We start from the raw sequence: 19,408 nt of genomic DNA, 5'->3' as shown, positions 1-19,408 counted from the left end.
AGAGCTTCCCATTAAACTCCAGAAGTGGAACATATAGGTGGGCACTATATGTCCCATGGGTCACAAAAGTGCTAAGATGTATCTACATGGGATCAAAATGACAATAGCAACTCAAAAGATTGGATAGGAAACTTAAGGGGCAATGAGTTTATGTTAATGGAGGAGGAACAACTCAGAAAAAGTTGAGAATGCACAACTCAAAGAATGTAATCACTGTCATTAAATTGTACATATAGAAACTGTTGAATTGGTGTATGTTTTGTTGTGTATATTCAACAACAACAAAATAAACAATTTTTTTTTTTTAATGAACAAATCAAGATGAACTAACAAAAGAGACTGAGGAAGAGAGGCTATTCAGGAAGGAGGAGAAACAAAGAGAGTGATATTTCAGAAGCCAACTTTTTCAAGGGGGATAGAATCAGATCATATCAGATGCTGCTGATAAATTAAGAAGAGGACTAGGACTTGACTATTGGCTTTGGCCACTTGAAAGTCATTGGTGGACTTGTTAAGTATAATTTTGATGGAGAAATGGGCAAAAGACTGATTTGACTGGTTTTAAATGAGAATGGGAGAAGAATTGCAGGGAGGAAGCATGGACAACTCTTTCAAGGAGCAGAGAAATGAGGTCAGGAGAAGTTGGTCATGTGCCCATTTGTACTTTTATGTAGAAGAAATATCAGCTAGATGGGAATGATCCAGTAGAGAGAGAAACATTGATGATGCTGGTAAGAGAAGGAAGAATAGCTGGAGTAATGTCCTTAAGTAAAGGATTGGGATGTAGTACATGAGTAGAGTGGTTGGTCTTAAATAGGAGCAGAAAAAAATCCATCATTCATAGTAACAGGAGGCAGATGGTAGAACATAAGGGCACAGATTTGCTAGTGGAACAATGTGAAAATTCTCTTCTGATTGCCATTATTTTCTCAGATAAATGGGAAACAAAGTTATCAACTGAGAGTAAGGATGTGGAGGAAGCATTAGAGTTTTGAAGAGAGAGAACAAGGTATGAAACAGACACTTTGATTAGACAGAACAGCAGTGGCTCTCTACCATGGCTGCCCATTACAATCAACTGAGGAGCATTTAAAAAATAACAATAATACTGATGCCCGTGTCTACCTCACAGAAACTTTAATTAGTGTTGAGTGGAATTCAGGCACCAGTGCTTTTTCTAATCTCCAATCAGATAATGCTAATCATCTGACCCTTGGAACCCTGGCTGGTTCTAGTAAAAAGATCACAAAATTCAAATGTAAGGTGTACAAGGAGCCAGGATCTTTTGCTATCCTCAAAAACATATGATTGGTTTTGCCATTACCTCAGCTCTGTTGTGGTGGGTATGTTGATCCTTCCTGGTGCAATGAGCTTCCTCAAAAGTTTTCCACCACTCAGCCCAGCTGAGAGACTCCAGCAGCAGCAGCCAGATACTGAGGCTGTTTTGGATGGGAGGGGTCTTGGCACTGGCATCCTTTACATCGCTGAGAGCCACTGTCTTGGTTGGATGGCTCTGGATTAGGATTCTCACTGGAATACCCCACCATTAGTTTACATGCTGTGTCCAGAGACCTAAATGCTTATCTACAAGAACATTTATGTGTTATGGTGAATGCCAAATTTGGAGAAGAATTAAAGGAATCCATTACTGATGAAGAAGAGGAGGATAGTGACTACGATGTTGAACCTATTGCTGAATTTAGATTTGTGCCTAGTGATAAATCAGCATTGGAAGCAATGCTCTCTGCAATGTGTGAATGCCAGGCTTTGCATCTAGATCCTGAGATGAAGATTCAGATGATTATGATGGAGAGGAGTATGATGTGGAAGCACATGCACAAGGGCAGGGAGACATCCTTACATTTTATACCTACAAAGAAGGATTATCCCATTTAACAGCAGAAGGCCAAGCCACATTGGAGAGATTAGAAGGAATGCTTTCTCACTCTGTGAGCAGCCAGTATAACATGGCTGTGGTCCAGACAGAAGACTCAGTAAGAGATAAGGATGGGTAAGAAGATGGGATGCAGGTAGATACTACACCAACAGTTGCTGGGCAATTTGAAGATGCAGATGTTGACCACTGAAAATGATCTTAAGATTCTACCCATTATTATAGGAGAGAACTTGGTGCCTCTTATACAGTGGAGTAGGGGTTGTTGAAAATCTTTCCTTCTCTAAAACTCACCTGAACCAGTTCTTTCTTGGGACAGACTATACTGTGACAGCAAGTTGTCACCAGCAGAAGAAACTTGTGACCTTTACTAACAAAGGTGAATTAACTGAGAGAATATTTGTAGTTTATTATTGGCCCCAAAACTTTCTGTGTGCAGGTACTCTCTGAGTAGGCCTGTAATTTCTACCTTCACTATATGCACCTTCTGTAAGCTAGCAGGCCTACATGGTAAAAATGCACAGGAGCTTGGAGGTGGAAGTTATTGAGTGGGAAAAGAGAGACAGAGATCTATCTCATTTTCACAGGGGCATCTTTTACTAATTTTGAGCTCAGATTAATTTTTTCAGGCATCTCTAAGTCATCTCTTCAGAAATAGCCCTACCACATGTACCACCAACACAAGTGGGCTTCTGCGGTATACTAAGTTACCTGGTATGGCTTTTCTAGCCATAAGTCTTTGTAAACTCCATGGTGGAATTTGCCATGAACAACTGAGTAGCTCCTGATTGTTAAAGTTATCCACCTGGGTTATTTCTGTTGCGTGTAGCACCAAGTAATCTTCTGGGACGTTCGCTCTCTCTCAGGTGTATAGAATTCTGATGTTGGGATCGGTTAGTTTGGCCACTCTGCCAGGTTCAAAAAGGAGCCCTTTTAGAGGCAGAAGAGCTGGCTGAGAAAGATGCGGCTGAGAGAAATGCACTCCTGAAAGACACACGCTACTGAGAAAGAGACACCAAGAGACATGTGCTGCTGAGAAAGAGACACACATTGCTGAGAGAAAGACACCGAGAGACACATACTGCTGGGAGAGAGACTGTTGGCTGAGAAATGGCAGGCTGCAAGAGACTGAACGTTGTTCCTGAACTTGAATTGTAGCCTCGTGCTTCCCCAATAAACCCCACAATCTGTGAGTTCTCTGTGACCACTGCAGTGAATCATCAAACCCAGCAGAGAGGTGCTGGGTGCTGCAGGAGGAACAGTTGGTGTCAGGGTTGATGAAAGGGCTGGAGGGAGGTGGCATGTCTGGCTTCATAGGGATAGGCCTTGGGCTACCAATGTTGATTCTGTCTTCCTCTTGTGGGATTAGAGGAGGTCAGAACATGGGGCCTCCCTGGCCCTTTAGCAGCTTCTGACTAGTTTTACTCCTTTGACCATGTTTACTTTAGCCTGTAAAATTCCACTATTTTGTTATACCCATCAATCTCCAACCTCTTAGGTCAGTTTCTGTCATAGAACAAGTGAAACAGGGATGAAATTCTCAATGTACTTCAGATGAGAATTGTTTTCTCTGTGTAATAGATTAACAAATAAATCTAGGTTTTCTACATGAAAAAAAAAGCATATGATTAAGGTGACACATGATCATTGATCAAAGTCATTGGTGCTAATAAGACATAATTAGACTATGAAATATGCAGGCCTAATACAGCTTAACAGTTTCACTGAAGATGATCTAATAAGATCTTCCCATTCAACTGTTGAGCCAAGAGCTATCTTCTATCAGCTTTGTTCTGTTGACTCTTCCAGTTAAAAGCCAGTGTCAGAAGACAACTGTGTTAATTGTAATTATGGCTATGCTGATTGAATCAAGATTCCTAGTGATAGCTTCTTGATGCCGCTTATGCCAGTGAAGACTTTGCTTTGTTTATGCTTCCAATTGATAGCATGTGATTTATGGCCTGGCTTCAGCAGATTCAAGTTTCCAACAAATGACTCAAAATTGACATGGGTATAATTATCAACTTAAATTAATAGAAACATACATAGTTTCAACTGTTTATTTTCCAATTACTGGGGTACTACCAAACTCAATCCATGACTTTTTGACTATGGCTTATACCTTAATTATACAAATATGATCAGAAGTAACATTTTTGGACTGCTGACTAAGGATGAATGAGGCTAAAATTCATCTGTGGAAATGTCATGAGACATGTGCAGAATATGCATAGGTGTGTTATGGCAGAACCTTTTAACATGATTTGGTCATTTCCACTAGTTATACATGTTGCACATTATGTACATGTGCACACTATTTGCAAAAATACAGTATATTGTGAGGTTTTGAGGTCATTTTTAAATAATAAAAACCACAAATATATGTATTTGAATATCAAGGAGGTCTCCTCTGGTTCTTTTTATGAGGCACTGGGCACTGCACATGGGGTCACTGGACTTCCCAAAAATTGCAGAAGTCTCAAGGTCACCTCTCCCACCCTCACCCACAGTGTTCCAATTTGATGATGATAGTTCATACCAAAGTTTTGTGAATCCCCCTTCCCCCAAGTCCGTTCCACCTGCAGCCTGCATTTTAGTAGGCTTCACATTCGCAATTCCTGTCAGGTAATCTGTTCTTCTCTCTCTGCATAGGATCACCCTTGATCCTAGCCCTGAGCCTAGGGCCTAGATACTCACAGAGAGACTTCCAAAATACCACCCCAACATCTCCCCAACCTGATTTCTGCCCATGTTCTTCTCACCATCTGGAAAAACACTGCAGACTCCATCCTGACCCAAAATGAGTGGGACTGAATGCGAGTGGAGGTTGGAAGCGCTATAGGATCATGTGCTGAAGGAGCATCAGTCACCAACTGCGCTCCCTTATGTCTGGATCTTGTGTTAAATCCCAGTTATATCATATCCCTTCTTCTGTCCAATCCTGGTGTTCTTCTCTCACTACTACTACCTGGCAAACTCTTTACCCTTCAGAGCCCTGCTGGGGTCTCTCATTTGTTCTTCTCCAGTTCTGCTCTGCAGTCACACTGGATCTCATTCTGCCCCTTTGTGCCCTCAGCAGCTTGTACCAACTCCTGTTCATTTGTGTTCTGGTCATACATGCCTGCCTCTCCCCTTAGACAGAGATCATGTCCAGGGAGAGGCTGTATAGTATTTATTGTATATCTACGGTGCCTAGCAGAGTGTCTGGCCCATTAAGTGACCAATAATAAATACTGTAATATTCAAAATAAGACCAGTGAACCAGTTGTCAAGTTGATTCCAATTCATGGCAACCCTATGTGTTTGAGTTGTATTATGCTTCATAGGGTTTTCTGTGATTGGTTTTTCAGGTGTGGGTTGCCAGTCCTTTCTTCCGAGATGCTCTGGGTGGACTCCAACCTCCCACCTTTCAGTTAGTAACCAAGCATATTCATTGCTTGCCCCACCTAAAGATATTCAAAATAGCAACCACTCATCAATCACCAAGCATGTGCCTCGCACTAGGTTAAGGGCTATATAGCTCACACTGATGCTATGAAGAAGGAATTACATCCACTCCTCATTTATCAACATGGTTAGGTTTCAAAGACCAGGTATTATGTGAAAATCAGTGTTAAGCAAAAATGGAGGAAGACCATATCAGATTACAAAATGGAGGATGACTACATCATTACATAACTGCCAAATTACATCATTACATAACTGCCAAACCACTGAGAATCATGGCCCAGCCAAGTTGACACATAACTTTAACTATCACAGGCAGCATTACACTTACCTCACACCTCAGCATTTGTTACTGCCTGATGTATGTCATTAATGTGCAAAATAGTAGGGTAGGAGATTTTTTATTACTGTTGTAAATGCGAAATGTTGGATAACTAGGTAGTCAATAAGTGAGGTTGGGCAATCTACTTGCCCAATGATATCGCCTCAGAAACCCAAGGAGGGGGTGCTATAAGTCAGATCCAACTCAATGGCAGTGAGTTTGGTTTTTTGGTTTGGAGGTTATTATTACAGACTACAGATGAGGAAATTGAAGTTAAAGTTCCCAAGTTCACACAGCTGAAATGTCAAACCTATGTCTGTCTGGTTGCAAACATGTGACCTTTTCTATACAATAAGGGTTTTCTTAAGAAGGTGATTATGGGGAAGGCATGAGTGGCTCCCAACCCTCCCACTCTGTGATGCACCTGGACTGGAGACAAGGGCAGGACTCTTCAAGTGCAAAAGCATTTGCCTGGAAGCCACCTTTGGTCCATCTGCTCCCTACCTTCTCTTTCCCCTCCTCAAAATTTATAGCCTAGAATAAGATGTTCATTGTGTAGAACAGAGAAGGAATTGCCAAGAGGCCTCTGGCAGGAGGCATTTTTGAGGATTTATTCCTAGTACTGTCATTAACCACCCCCAGCTCAGGCCCTGGGCCAGCATCCTCCCAGCCAAGTACAATTGACAAAGGCAATCCTTGCATCAGCTCAGAGATAAATGATGACTCAGCCTACCTGCTTTTGTCAAAGCTCCCCATGCCTTCCTCCCTTTCTCATCTGGGACAAACTCTTATGACCTATCCTATCCAGCAGGATAGGAAAAAGAACAAGTTTCCAAATCTGACTCCTCACTCATGACTCAGATCCACAGACCAGCCCAGAGAATAATCCTGCTTTCATCACGCTTGCTTTGCTCTCACTCCCAAGGCTGGGATTGGCAGGTGGAAAAGACTATCCAGAGCTGGGGGGTCCACCAGAGCCCTGAGGTGTTCCCCACCAGGGGCTCCTGCAGCAACCACTATCTGCTCTCCTACCTTGACTGCACCTAGTGACCACCTGCTTATGTTCACTGGTGGCTGAATGCATCTACCAAGAGCATGGTAAGGGCTGGGCACTGTACTGGGGCTGCGGCTGTGGAAAGGACCCCATTATGGTCCCTGCTGAGCATGAGGTCTAGGTGTAACATAGCTAACTTCATATAACAGAACAAGTTCAGTGCAAAAGACAAAAGGTCCCCTTCAGGGATGGACACAGGGAAGAGATAACTATCAGGAGGAAGTGGGAGGGAAGTTGTTGCATTGTGGTAAATTGTGGTCAATGTCATGAGACGAAGTGTATGTGAACTGCTCTATGGAAAGTGAATTTGCTCTGTAAATCTTCACCCAAATCACAATAAAAATAAAAAATAAAAGGTCTCCTTCCTTTGTGTGCTGTGAATATGAGAGTGCTCCTGTGAGCTGAGGCTGGCTGGAGCTGGGGCTGAGCTGAAAGCTGTCTTGGTATAGCAGAGACCAGTGTCTTAAGGAAAGGAATGACAGACACCATCTTCAGCAGCAAGGAGCTGCTTGGGTCTCTGTAACCACCACACCTACACACACACACAATAGTGCTTTTGAATTCCCAACTCCATCCCAGACCCTGAAGTAATCCTGACCCTTTCTGGAACAAGTGTAACATGTCTCAGGCCATGCTAGCTCAGTGCTAAGCTCTGGCTGCAAGCCCACCCTGATGTTTTGTCAGAAGCCCAATTTCTCTGAGACCAGGGCCCTGCCTTGTCCTCATCGGTACTCCTAGGAATAAAGACTGCTGCCAGAGTCCCCTGACAGCCTCATCTTTCCTGTCACTTTTCCAGACCACCAGCTTCTACAAGATGTGGCAGGGGCATGCTGTCCTGGCAGCTCAGACATTCCTTTCTGCAGCCCAAGATGTCTGAAGCACCCTCCCTGGCCCTTGTATAACTCATCTAGCTGTTGCCGTCCATCCTGACTCAACTCTTTGGCCCAGACATTCCTCAGCCATCAGAAAGGCAGACAGGTGCATCCTCTCATCCAGGTAGAGCTAGACCACTGCCTCCTTCCTTCTCTGCTCCCATCCACTGCAGCCCCCAGCAGATTATCTGAGTCAGGGAAAGCTCACCTTCTGGTGTATTGACCAAGTTGTCTGTTTCAACTGCAGGGACTATGCTTGCAACTGTGGGAGTTTTTGCATACACCTGTGGGTGCTTTACCAGATGTCTATGAAATCTCAGAAGGGCAAGGGGTATGTCAGCAATAACAAAGCCTCCTGTGTGGCTCTTTTATACTTCCAGATCATTTTCACATCTATTATCTGATTTGAACATCTAAACCGGGGGTAGGCAGTGGCACAGTTATTAGTACCTTTTATGGATGAAGGAGCCCTGGTGATACAGTAGTTAAAGTGCTCACCTACTAATCAAAAGTTTGGTGGTTTTGAACTCACCAGCCACTCCTCAGGAGAATGATGTGGCGGTTTGCTTCCATAAAGATTCACAGCCTTCAAACCCTATGGGACAGTTCTACTCTGTCCTATGGAGGAATATGAGTCGGAATCACTCCATGCCCGTGGGCTTGGTTTGGTTTTGATTTTACGGATGAGAAAATGAGGGTTATGATTAACAGCCTGGTACCACACAGCTGCTGAAGGGTAGAGTGGGAAGCACTTTTATTTTTTTTTAACTTATAGTTTGGGTGAAAGTTTACACAGCAAATTACTTTTCCATTCCACAATGTATTCACATTTTTTTTTTATGACATTGATTGTCAATATAACAGCACTCTTTCCACTTCCTCCTTGGGTTCTCCATTTCCCTTCATCCTTCTTTCCTGCTCCTTCCTACCTCCTGAGATTTCTTTTCAGGAAAATGCTGCTCTTTTGGTTTCATACAGTTGATTGTACTGAGGAGTACATTCATCCCTGGTGTTATTATTCACTTTAGAGGTCTGTCTAATGTTTGGCTGAAAGTTGATCCCTGGGAGTGGGTTCAGTTCCAGGCTTGAAGGATATGTAAGGGCCACAGTCTCAGGGGTTCCACAGTCTCTACTAGACCAATAAGTCTGGTCATTTTTATGATTTTGAATTTTGTTATACTTTTTTTTCTCCCCCTCTGTCCAGGATCTTCTATTGTGACCCTGATCAGAATGGTAGTGGTAGCCAGGCACCATCTAATTCTTCTGGCCTCAGGGTAGTAGAAATTATGGTTCACATGGTCCATTAATCCTTTGGACTAATTGTTTCCTTGAGTCTTTGATTTTTCTCACTCTTGCTTGCTCTGGACAAGGAGAGACCAATAGTTGCATTTTAGATGGCTGTTCACAAGATTTTTTCCCTTGGGGTGTGTGTGTGTGTGTGTGTGTGTGTGTCAGACTTGGGCAAAAGTTTACAGAGTAAATTTATTTTCCATACAGCAGTTCGTACACGTTTTCTAATGACATGGACTACAATTCCCCGCAATGTATGTAACAGCTCTCTTCTCACTTCTTCCCTGTAGTTACCTCTTCCCTGTATCTTTCCCTCCCATGCATTACCCCCCTCCAGCTGTCTCCCTGTGTAAAGACTGCTCTTCTGTTCTCCCAGGACTGATTGCTCCAAGGAGTGTATCTACCTGATGTAAATGTTCACCCCATATGCCTGTCTTCTGTTTGGCTGGAAGCCACAGGAGTGAGTTCAATTCCAGACCTGAAGGGTAGCTAGGGGCCATAGTCTCAGGGGTCTCATCAGGCTCTCTCAGACCACCAAACCTGGTCTTTTTTTTTTATGAATTTGAATTTTGTTCCACATTGTTCTCCCACTCCATCCAGGATCTCCTGCACTGATCCATTTCTGAGTGATTGACAGTGGTAGCCAAGCACCATCACGGTCATATAGGCAGAGGATCGCATGGTCTACCAGTCCTTTGGACTAATTGTTTCCATGTATCTTCGCTTTCTTTGTTCTTCTTTGCTCTGGATGAGGAGAGACCCATCATTGTATCTAGATGGTTGCTTGCAAGCTGTTAAGAACCCAGGTGCTACTCACCAAAGTAGGATGTAGAACAATGTTCTTGTGTAGTGTTATGCCAATTGAGCTTGATGCCCCCTACAACCATGGCCCTGAGCCCATGGGACCAACTATTCACTCTCTCTAGGCAGCTGGCTGTGGCCAAGAAGCCACCACAAACTTGCCCCTTGTCAGCTCTACTATACACCCAGACATTCTTATAGCACATACAAATACATGTGCAGAAACATTGTCTGCTAACCCTGTATTTGGTCATTAGTACACTCCCCCCTGCCTAGATTTACCTGATTGTTCAGCCTGTCCATCCATCTATCCACCCATAGATTAATGCTCACTCACAAGCTTTTAAGACCCCAGTCACTGCTCACCAGAGTAGGGTATAGAATATTGTCTTTAGACTGTTATACCAGTTGACCTAGATGTCCTCTCAGACTGTGACCACAAGTCCCCAAGCCCAGTGACTCATTTCCTCAAGGTGTTCGGCTATGGCTAAGAAGTTCTAAACCACAATTTAATAAGTGTTTTTATTTTCACTTTCACTTTGTTTCACAAAGGAGCCCTAGTATGCAGTGGTTAAAGTACTTGGCTGTGAACCGAAAGGTCAGAGCTTCAAACTCATCAGTCACTCCATGGGAGAAAGACGTGATAACTTTGCTTCCATGAAGATTACAGCCTTGGAAACCCCATGGGGTAGTTCTACTCTGTCCTACAGAGTCAGTATGAGTCAGAACTGATGCAATGCAATGAGTTTGGTTTCTGGTTGTTTCACAAAGGTTGCTAATTCAGGTCTTCTGTGAAAACCACACAGAGCTCAAAAAACCAAGGTCTCTGAACTGCAGGCAGGTCAGGGGTTCTACTCAGTTTCATTGTTGTGTGAAATTATAGGGCAGACAACCTACCTCTTCTAACTCTGGTTTCCTCATTGGCACAACAGGGATAATTATAGCTACTTTATAGGGTGGTTAGGAGCTCTGGTAGTGTAGTGCCTAAGGCACTTGACTGCTAACCAGAATGCTGGCAGTTCAAGCCCACCAGCCACTCCTCGAAAGGAAGGTTGGGCAATCTACTTCCATAGTGATACTGTCTTGGAAACCCAAGGACGAGTCGCTATGAGTGGGGTCCAACTTGAAGGCACATAACAACAAAAATTTATAGGGTGGCTGGGCAGACTAGAGATAATCTGTGTGAAGTATCTGGTACATTGTGGGCACTTAATAAATAATAGCTATTCTTTTATTCAGGAGCTCTGGTAGCACTAGTGTCTAAGGCACTTGACTGCTAACGAGAAGGCTGGCAGTTCAAACCCACCAGCCACTCCTCTGAAGGAAGGTTGGGCAATCTACTTCCATAGTGATACTGCCTCGGAAACCCAAGGAGGAATCGCTATGAGTTGGGTCAGACTCGACAGCACATAACAACAACAACAAACAACATTCTTTTATTCATCCTTTGCTCTCCAACCACAAAATTACTCACAATTACCCAGACATACCATACGGAGGTACTTTTATTCCCCTATACTTTTGCTCAAAGGAGTGCTGGTGGCACCATGGTTAAGCACTCTGCTGCTAATTGAATGGTGGGCCACTGGAATTCATCAGGTGTTCCGAGGAAGAAAAAACCTGGAGATCTGTTCCCATAAAGATTACAGCCTAGGAAACCCTATGGGGCAGTTCTACTGTGTAATAGGTGAGATTGCTATGAATGAGAATTGACTAGAAGACAAATCACCACCCCATCACCCCCTTCTGCTCAGGCATCCCCCTCTACCTGGAGTGCTCTTTTGCCCATTCTATGCCTGGGAGCTCTGGTAACATAGTGCCTAAGGCACTTGACTGCTAACCAGAAGGCTCAGGGTTCAAACCTGCCAGCCACTCCTCAGAAGGAAGGTTGGGCAATCTACTTCCGAAGTGATACTGCCTCAAAAACCAAGGAGGGGTCGCCACGAGTCGGATGCAACTCAACAGCAGTGAGTTTCATTTTTGATTTGGTTTTAGAAAACTTTAGTGTTTTTAATCAAATCAGATGATCTCATTCTTTAAAATATCAAATAATACTTAAATTACATTATGGGCTGAAAATCACCCAAGATCCCTCCATCCAAGAAAAAAAAAGATTAATATCAGTTCTTGCATGTCTTTATATTTATGTATGGGTGGAAGTGTGGAGGATGAAAGGAAGGATTGCATGAAAGAAGATAGATGGAAATTACTTTATAAGATAGTTACTTTTTTAAAAAAGTTTTATTTAATTTTAATTTCAAAGAAACGAGAACTAAAGGACAAGATGAACTTCTAATAAAAGTCTATATAACAAAACAGATTATTATTCCTTAAAATACCTCCAAGTTTAAGAGGGAAAAATTAATTGAAAGCTTGGAGCCATCATTTCAACAGCATATTTGGGTAGAGTATGAAAGAGGGAAAGTTAGGACTGACATGTCTTCTGACTTCTCCAACCTCTCCATTTCCACTGCATTATTTTCACTTTGTTGCATGTCTACTGTCCACCCTGGCTTAGCTTTGCTTCTCCATTTCAATGGATTAAACGAATTGCCATGGAGTCTATTCTGACTCATGGTGACCTCCTATGTGTCAGAACAGAACTGTGCTCCATAGGTTTTCAATGGCTGATATTTTGGAAGTTGATCACAAGGTCGTCTCTTCCAAGGTGCCACTGGGTGGACTGGAACCTGCAAACTCTCAGCTGGCAGCCGAGTGAGTTAACACTTTACACCACCCAGGGACTCTTTGAATGGATTAAGGACTCACTAAATGACCTTTAATCATGTCTTCATAATTGTGTTTTTTGATTAACCTCTTTTTCATAATCAAGTTTTCCCAAAAAAGGCTATGGGTGCTTATTCCTGAGTTCCTATATGTATTAGAATATCTACCTGCTTTATAATTTCACAGTAATTTAATTGAGTATAAAAGACTTCAGTAGCACTATACTTCCCTCAGAACTCTATAGACATTTCTTGGTGTTTTCAAGTCTTTCTTCTACTGCAGATCAAGTCTGAAGCCAATATGATTTTTCCCTTGTGGCAGAGACTGCTAATTGCTCCCAACATCCATTTTCCCCATCTGCCTTTTGATAATAGAAGGTTTTCCTAAAACCTGAGTGTTAAGGGCATTGCAGTTTAAATTCTAAAATGCTTGGTTCATGGAAGGTTGCAGTCTACAGCAAGAGCCCTAACTCCATTTTGAGTCTTGACATAAATTCAGACGCCATTTAGGATCTTTATATGTTTGCTGATCACAGAACCAGCAATGTAGCTATGCTTTACACAAGTCTGGGGCAAGCCCAGGGAAAGGCAATTTGCCCTCAGAAAAAATGCAGTTGAAAGTAGATTATGCAGAAAGATGCTTACACAAAGGGCTAAGGAACTTACCCATCACATCCATACTATATGATATCAGTTAAAAGTTGGAACCACGTAGTGGCTATGACTCAGTGGCATGATCATGAGTCATACCCTGACCATCATGTAGCCAGGTAATCAAAATCCCAGAGCCAATACTGTAAACTTTTTTAACCTGCAATTATGTACATATCCCAATCATGGTCCTTTCCCCACTTCTACAGTCCCACCTGTGACAGTGAATTGACCCAGCACTGATCATAACCTTGTGGTGATTTCCTTTGTCCTCTATCACATATGAGAACCATGACTGTGATTCTGCAGATTCCATTGGCTTCTGTAATGGATATCTGCTGATGGTTTCCCTCATCCAGATGAACGTCTCTGTCTTTGTTTATGTCTTGTCCTGTTTAAGACCTAATAAAATGGTATCTATGGAATATTTTTTAATCTGGGCTCTTTTTTCCCCTAGCACAGAGGGCACATAGCCAGTTGCTGGACACTTTTTCTCAACCACCTTTGAAGCCAGATGTGTCCACAGAACTTGAGCAAAAGCAGGTTCACCAGGTAACTGGTGAAGATGATGGGTAATCTTTGTATGACTTAAAGATCTCTGAATTTCTGATTTAATTTCTTGAACTTTTTTATTGGCATATATCCTGATTTTCCTCAAGTCTTCATCTCTCCTATTTAGTTTTCAATTCATTCTAGTCTACTCCTTTATTAATTTTCTGCAATGATGTTGTGTCCTCAATTTTTTCTTTAGCACTGTTGTTACCTTTTTCATCTCCTATAGATTCATCATCTTATCTTCAAGCTCTTAATTTATTAGATCAGAGCAAAGTTTATGTTGAATGAATAAAAGTATAAACAAACAAATGAAACCCCATACTGTGTCCTACCCAAGTGCCAATTCCAACCCAGAAATTATCTCAGCAGAGAGAATAGGTAAAAGGTATACCAATCATTAATGGGTGAGAAAGAATAAGTTTGCTCATGCTATGCCCTCAAACCAAAACTAAACCCACTGCCATTGAATCTATTCCAATTCATAGCAACCTCTATTGGGTTTCCAAGGCAGTAAATCTTTACAGGAGTAGATTGCTCAGTCTTCCTTCCACAGAGCAGCTGATGGGTTTGAACCACCAACCTTCTGGTTAGCAGTCAAATACCTTAGGCACTTCACCATCAGTACTCCTTATGTCATGCCCCATGCCTTCCCAAATCCTGTCACTAAAACTCACTGCTATCAAGTCGGATCCAACTCACAGCGACCCCTCCTTGGGTTTCTGAGGTGGTATTACTAGAGAACCAGGTCACCCAATCTTCTTTCCAAGGAGTGGCTGGTGGGTTTGAACCTCTAGCAGTCAAATGCTTAGGCACTACACCACCAAAGCTCCCAAATCCTAGTCAGCCTTAAGGCTCCCTTGTCCCAGATCCCACCAGTCTGCACCAATTGCTCCCTTTCCAGTCCCCAAAGGGCTTTTGTGAACTAAACTTATGGACTCACAGGTAATACTTGGGCTCCCAAATGAACCCAAAACTTTCAAAAAAGGTAATGCATCTTCTCTTTCTCCCTTGTTATGCATGTTTTTCTTTGAATATTTCTGGACTGACTAAGTAGATGAATGAAAAGAAGAGAAAAAGCCAGAACCAAGACTCAAAAGAGGACTTCAACAGATGTATCAGTCCTGATTTAACTAAAGTTGGAAAATACTGAGGCAAGTGGAGGGAAGAAGATTCACCAAAGGGTGTTGCCTTTGACAAATTGGAAAGGGAGCAAGCACCACAGCCAGCATTCCAGCCTTTCATAACCTGCACCTTCAGGCACTGAGTGGAGACCGAGAGCATGGGCTCCAGAGACAAGCAGGCCCACATTCAAGCCCAAGCACTGCAGCTCCCTTGCTGTCTGACTTTGAACCTCCCTTAGCATTTGTTTCCCCACCCATTAAATGAAGATAATAATAGTACATGCCTCATAGAGAGGTTATGGAAATTACATTAAATAATGTATGTAATGGTTCTAACCTCACCAGCTACCATTTCCTGCCTCACACATTTTTCTCCAGGAAGACCAAATTCCTAGTGACCCCTGTATATGCCCACACCTTTGCTCCTGCAGCCCTTTCTCCCTCAAATGCCCTTTTCACAGAGGATAACAGCTACTTACTCTCTAAGACTCAGTTTAGGAATCACTTCCTCCAGAAAACTTTCCCAAACCCACTACACCTTCTTCTCATCCTTTGTGCACACCTAAATCATTATATATACCACACTATGTTGTAATTAGGAGTCCTTGGATGGCACAAAGTGTTAAGACTACTAGCCTAAACACTGGCGGTTCTTACCCACCCAGAGACACCTCGAAAGACAGGCCTGGCAATCTGCTCCTGGAAACCTTAGGGAGCACAGTTCTACTCTGCACACATGGGGTCGCCATGACTCAGAACCGATTCCACAGTAACCAACAACAACAACACATTGCAATAACTACCTCCAACTAAGCTACCTGAGGAAAGCAATGATGGGACTTATATAAGTTTATGCTCTAAAAACAAGCACTGTGCCTGACCTACATCAGGCACTCAAATGTTTGCTAAATGTATGAACAAAAAGCAGTTCTGAGAAAAGAGGAAGAGGCCATACAGGAAGTTTGTGTACCACAAACTTCTGAGGTCCCACTGATTAAAGAGAAAGTGTGTGTGCATATCTACAATATGTATTTTTTATCTATGTATTCCCAATGCCTAGCACAATACTTATAATAGGTACTCAAAAAATATTTGATAAACAAATTAATGTTGAATAAATCCTGCAAGAGAATAAATTGTTTAAGGGCCTAGAAACACAGCTGCAAGATAAGCCCTTAACAATGCTGATATTGAGTTCCATCCACAAGCTTAAAGGTATTTAAGGTAGTGGAGCAGTAGTGCCTGATCTGGGGCCAGGCTCACCACTGGTGTGCTTATTTCCAGTCTATTGTCTGTAACCAGGCAATGAGTACAGGTGAATGTCACAGTTTTAAAGGGCAAGAAAAGAAAGTAATTCCAGCTTGACACAAACTCTTAGCAAAAAAGGGGAAGGAGCCCACTAGGCCCAAGAGCCATGCTAGTCAACACATGACTGTTCCAAGAATGCTTACATGTGTTCTTAGGGGAATAGGATAAAGCTTCCATGGTCTCTGGAAGAAAAAATTATTCAACTAAGCCCCCAGTGAAACAGAAGGACTAAGCATTTCACAGACCCAAAGGACTTGGAATTATTAGCAGTGGAAAAAAACTGTAGCATAATGTGAGGAAAGAGGCCAACAGAACTACACCCATTCCCAGTTTCACCATTTATCAGTAGTGAAACTTTCGGGGAGTCTCTTCCTCTCTGAAGCTGTTTTCTCATCTGCAAAATGAAGCTAAATGATACCAAGACACGAAGTGCTACTGTGGGAATCCAGTAAGATAACACATACAGTGCTTGAATCAGTGCCATGCATGCAGCAAAAGCCCAGGAGATGATAAACTTTGCCATGTTTCCCTCCCCAAGACTCAGCTGTGACTTAAGTCCAAGAGGCTCCTCCTGGTCTGCAGAAAAGAAAGCCAGCCCATTAAACATGGTAGTGGTCTCAATTCCAGCTCCAGGGGACCTGCAAGAGATTCCAAAGGGTAAACTGTTCCCAAAAAATCTGAATGACGTCTCAGCACCATGCTGGGGAGTATTCCACCAACCAGAAGATAGATGGATGCAGCTCTAGAATGACTGTTCATAAAGAACATTTTACAATCATCCTCCTGGGACATTAAGTTATTTTCCAGTTGCCAGATTTTCTGGTCGTCTAAAGCGTGTGTGATATATTTATTCCTGTGGAAATAATTTATGAATATAAGGTCAAGCAGAGCTCAAGCCAAGGACAGAACAGGGAGAAGGTTGCCAAGATCCAGGGCAAACAATGTTTCAGTCTCATTTGAAAGCTTATTCCACCTTTTCAGAGCAGGTCAAAACTGCTCCAGGTGTATTATCCATAACTTGTTGCATTTTGCAACCTCTGCTTCTTGACCCCTCAGTCACAGACTCTCCAAGTTAGAAGGAGTCTTAGGGAGTATTTAGGTCAACTCCTCTGCAGTACACTAATCCTCTGATGGCAAACAAATTTAATTCCAAATTTTGTTTGAATACCTCTATGACAAGCAGTTTGCAGCTTCATACCCACCAAAAAACCCACTGCTGTTGAGTCGTATCCGACTCATGGTGACCCCTCTTTGGGTTTCTGAGGTGGTATCACTACGGAAGTAGATCGCCCAACCTTCCTTCCAAGGAGTGGCCTCATAACATAAGCTTATTGCAGGTCTGTTGAGTAAGTTCTTCCTCTTCTGCCTTCTGCGACTATTCTCCCACTTTATATATATTGCTTCCTTTCTCCAGAGGCACTCAGTGTGACCCTAATCCTTCTTCCATATGACAGACCTCAGGTGCTCTTCATATTTATCTCCTGTAGACCAGATATCTACAGCTTTCCCGCATATTCCTCTCCTCCAATATGGTATCCTAAACCTCCATCACCCAGGTAGCCCTCTTGGTGTGCTTCATTTTATCATTGTCCTTTTGAAAGTACTGGACCCAGGAAAACACAACACTCCAGATGAATCTGAACAACTAAAGTAGAGCAGAATGCTGCATTCATTCCTTCAGATCCTAAGATAGACATCTCCTCTCTGGTTTCCTTCTTCATTTGTCTTCCCTCTCCTCTACCCCTTAAGTCCTAGCTTCCCTTCTCGTCCCCTCCACAGCTTGCAAATCCTGACATAAGACTGCAAAAAGCTTGGATGCCCCAAGGATCTTGGAAAGATCTGGGGTTCTGAGAGTCAGTTTTTTGCACTTAACAGCCTAGGTAGGGCAACTAATTGGGCATGCATGCTATCTCCAAAATGCCCCTCCATTCAAATAGTCACCCTCTTAGTAGTCTCCTGCGAGCCCTTCAATACAGCTTTCCAGGGCACAGTCCTTGGTTTCCTTGAGCCCATTCTCTTCCCACTCCTCCCAGGGCTTTATGGACCAGCTTTGACTCATTGACATTTACAATTATTCTTCCTTATGACCAAAGTCCAAATATACTTAGAAATACATTTTTATGGAAATAAATAGCCATCAACAGAGGATTGGTTAAATAAATACATCCACATCACAAAGGTGATGCAGCCACAAAAAAAGAGTAAGTAGACATTGATATGGAAAGACCTCCAATCACATAATAAAGAGAAAAAGGCTTTTTAAAATATATTTGCATATATATCCACATATACATATATATACACATGCAAAAGAGTCTGGAAGGGCCCACATCAAATTGTAAACAGTAGTCACTTCTATGGAGAAGTAGAATGAGAAAGGAATGGCATAAAGTGAGGGAGTTAATTTTTATTCTGTTTGAAATTTTTTTTAAGGGATTTCATTTCTTATTTGTGGGAAGAAGCCTTTCACTCTTAGGTTAAAAAAAAAAAAAAAAAAACTCTTTGGGTTTTTTTTTTTTTTTGCCACTTGATGTTATCAGAGCTGGAAGACACCTAGGAGAACTGAGAGCTGAGGCCAAGGCCCAGGGTGGCACCAATACTTACAGCTAGAGACCACATACCCACAGCACTGGCCCTGAAATAATGGCCCAGCAGATTTTAATTTAATTACTAAATCAGATCAATTTTCTTCTTTTAGTTGAGTTAAAAATTCCTATTTGTGCCTAACAGTAGGTTGGAAGGGATCAAGAATCACCAAAGTCAGAGGTGAAAAGCGGAGCCCATCAAAGAGATGGAAGAGATCATAGAAGGAAAGGGGCATCAGAGAGGGCTGGCTTCTTAAGACACGGCATGCTGCAGACTGGGTTCTAAAATAATAACTAGAAAGTCAGATGTAGCTCAGAGAGAAATTTAATAAGAGGATATAACTTTGCAAGGTGGAGGCCACAAGGCAACGCCATGTGTGTCTCCCTGAGCCTCACAGGCTAGGAGTTTTTATAGCAGTTTTTTAAGACCGTGGTTTGATCTCAAAAGACCTTGTGCAAGCAGGTAATAAAATTCTGACCCTTTTGCGAAGGCAGGAAGCAGAACAAGGTTGTGATAAATTCCTCAGCTTCCTTCAAGCTATGCGCAGTCTGTTTGCCCTTGGTTCCAGTCTTGGTCTCATCTTGGATTGGCCATCTTAGTGCATCAGGTGGCAAAGTGGGGGCAGCGGTGTGCAGGCTCCAAAACTGGTTAATGCTGGCCACAGATAGTGAGCTGGAAGACAACTCAAGAATGGCCTGTTGTTGTTGTTGTTGTTATGTGCCGTTGAGTCGGACCCAACTCATAGCGACCCCTCCTTGGGTTTCCGAGGCAGTATCACTAT

The 19,408-nt window shown here is 42.6% G+C and overlaps 1 pseudogene; it reads left to right on the top strand.

The window, feature by feature from the left end:
• The first annotated feature begins 1,357 nt into the window (after positions 1 to 1,357).
• LOC103192907 lies at positions 1,358 to 2,087 on the top strand (annotated as a pseudogene).
• Positions 2,088 to 19,408: the final 17,321 nt, after the last annotated feature.

The sequence above is a fragment of the Orycteropus afer genome, unplaced genomic scaffold, assembly GCF_000298275.1.
Source record: "Orycteropus afer afer isolate SDZICR_OR568_19922 unplaced genomic scaffold, OryAfe1.0 scaffold00032, whole genome shotgun sequence".
NCBI classification, from domain to species: Eukaryota; Metazoa; Chordata; class Mammalia; order Tubulidentata; family Orycteropodidae; genus Orycteropus; species Orycteropus afer.
This window is presented reverse-complemented; position numbering and strand designations above follow the sequence as displayed.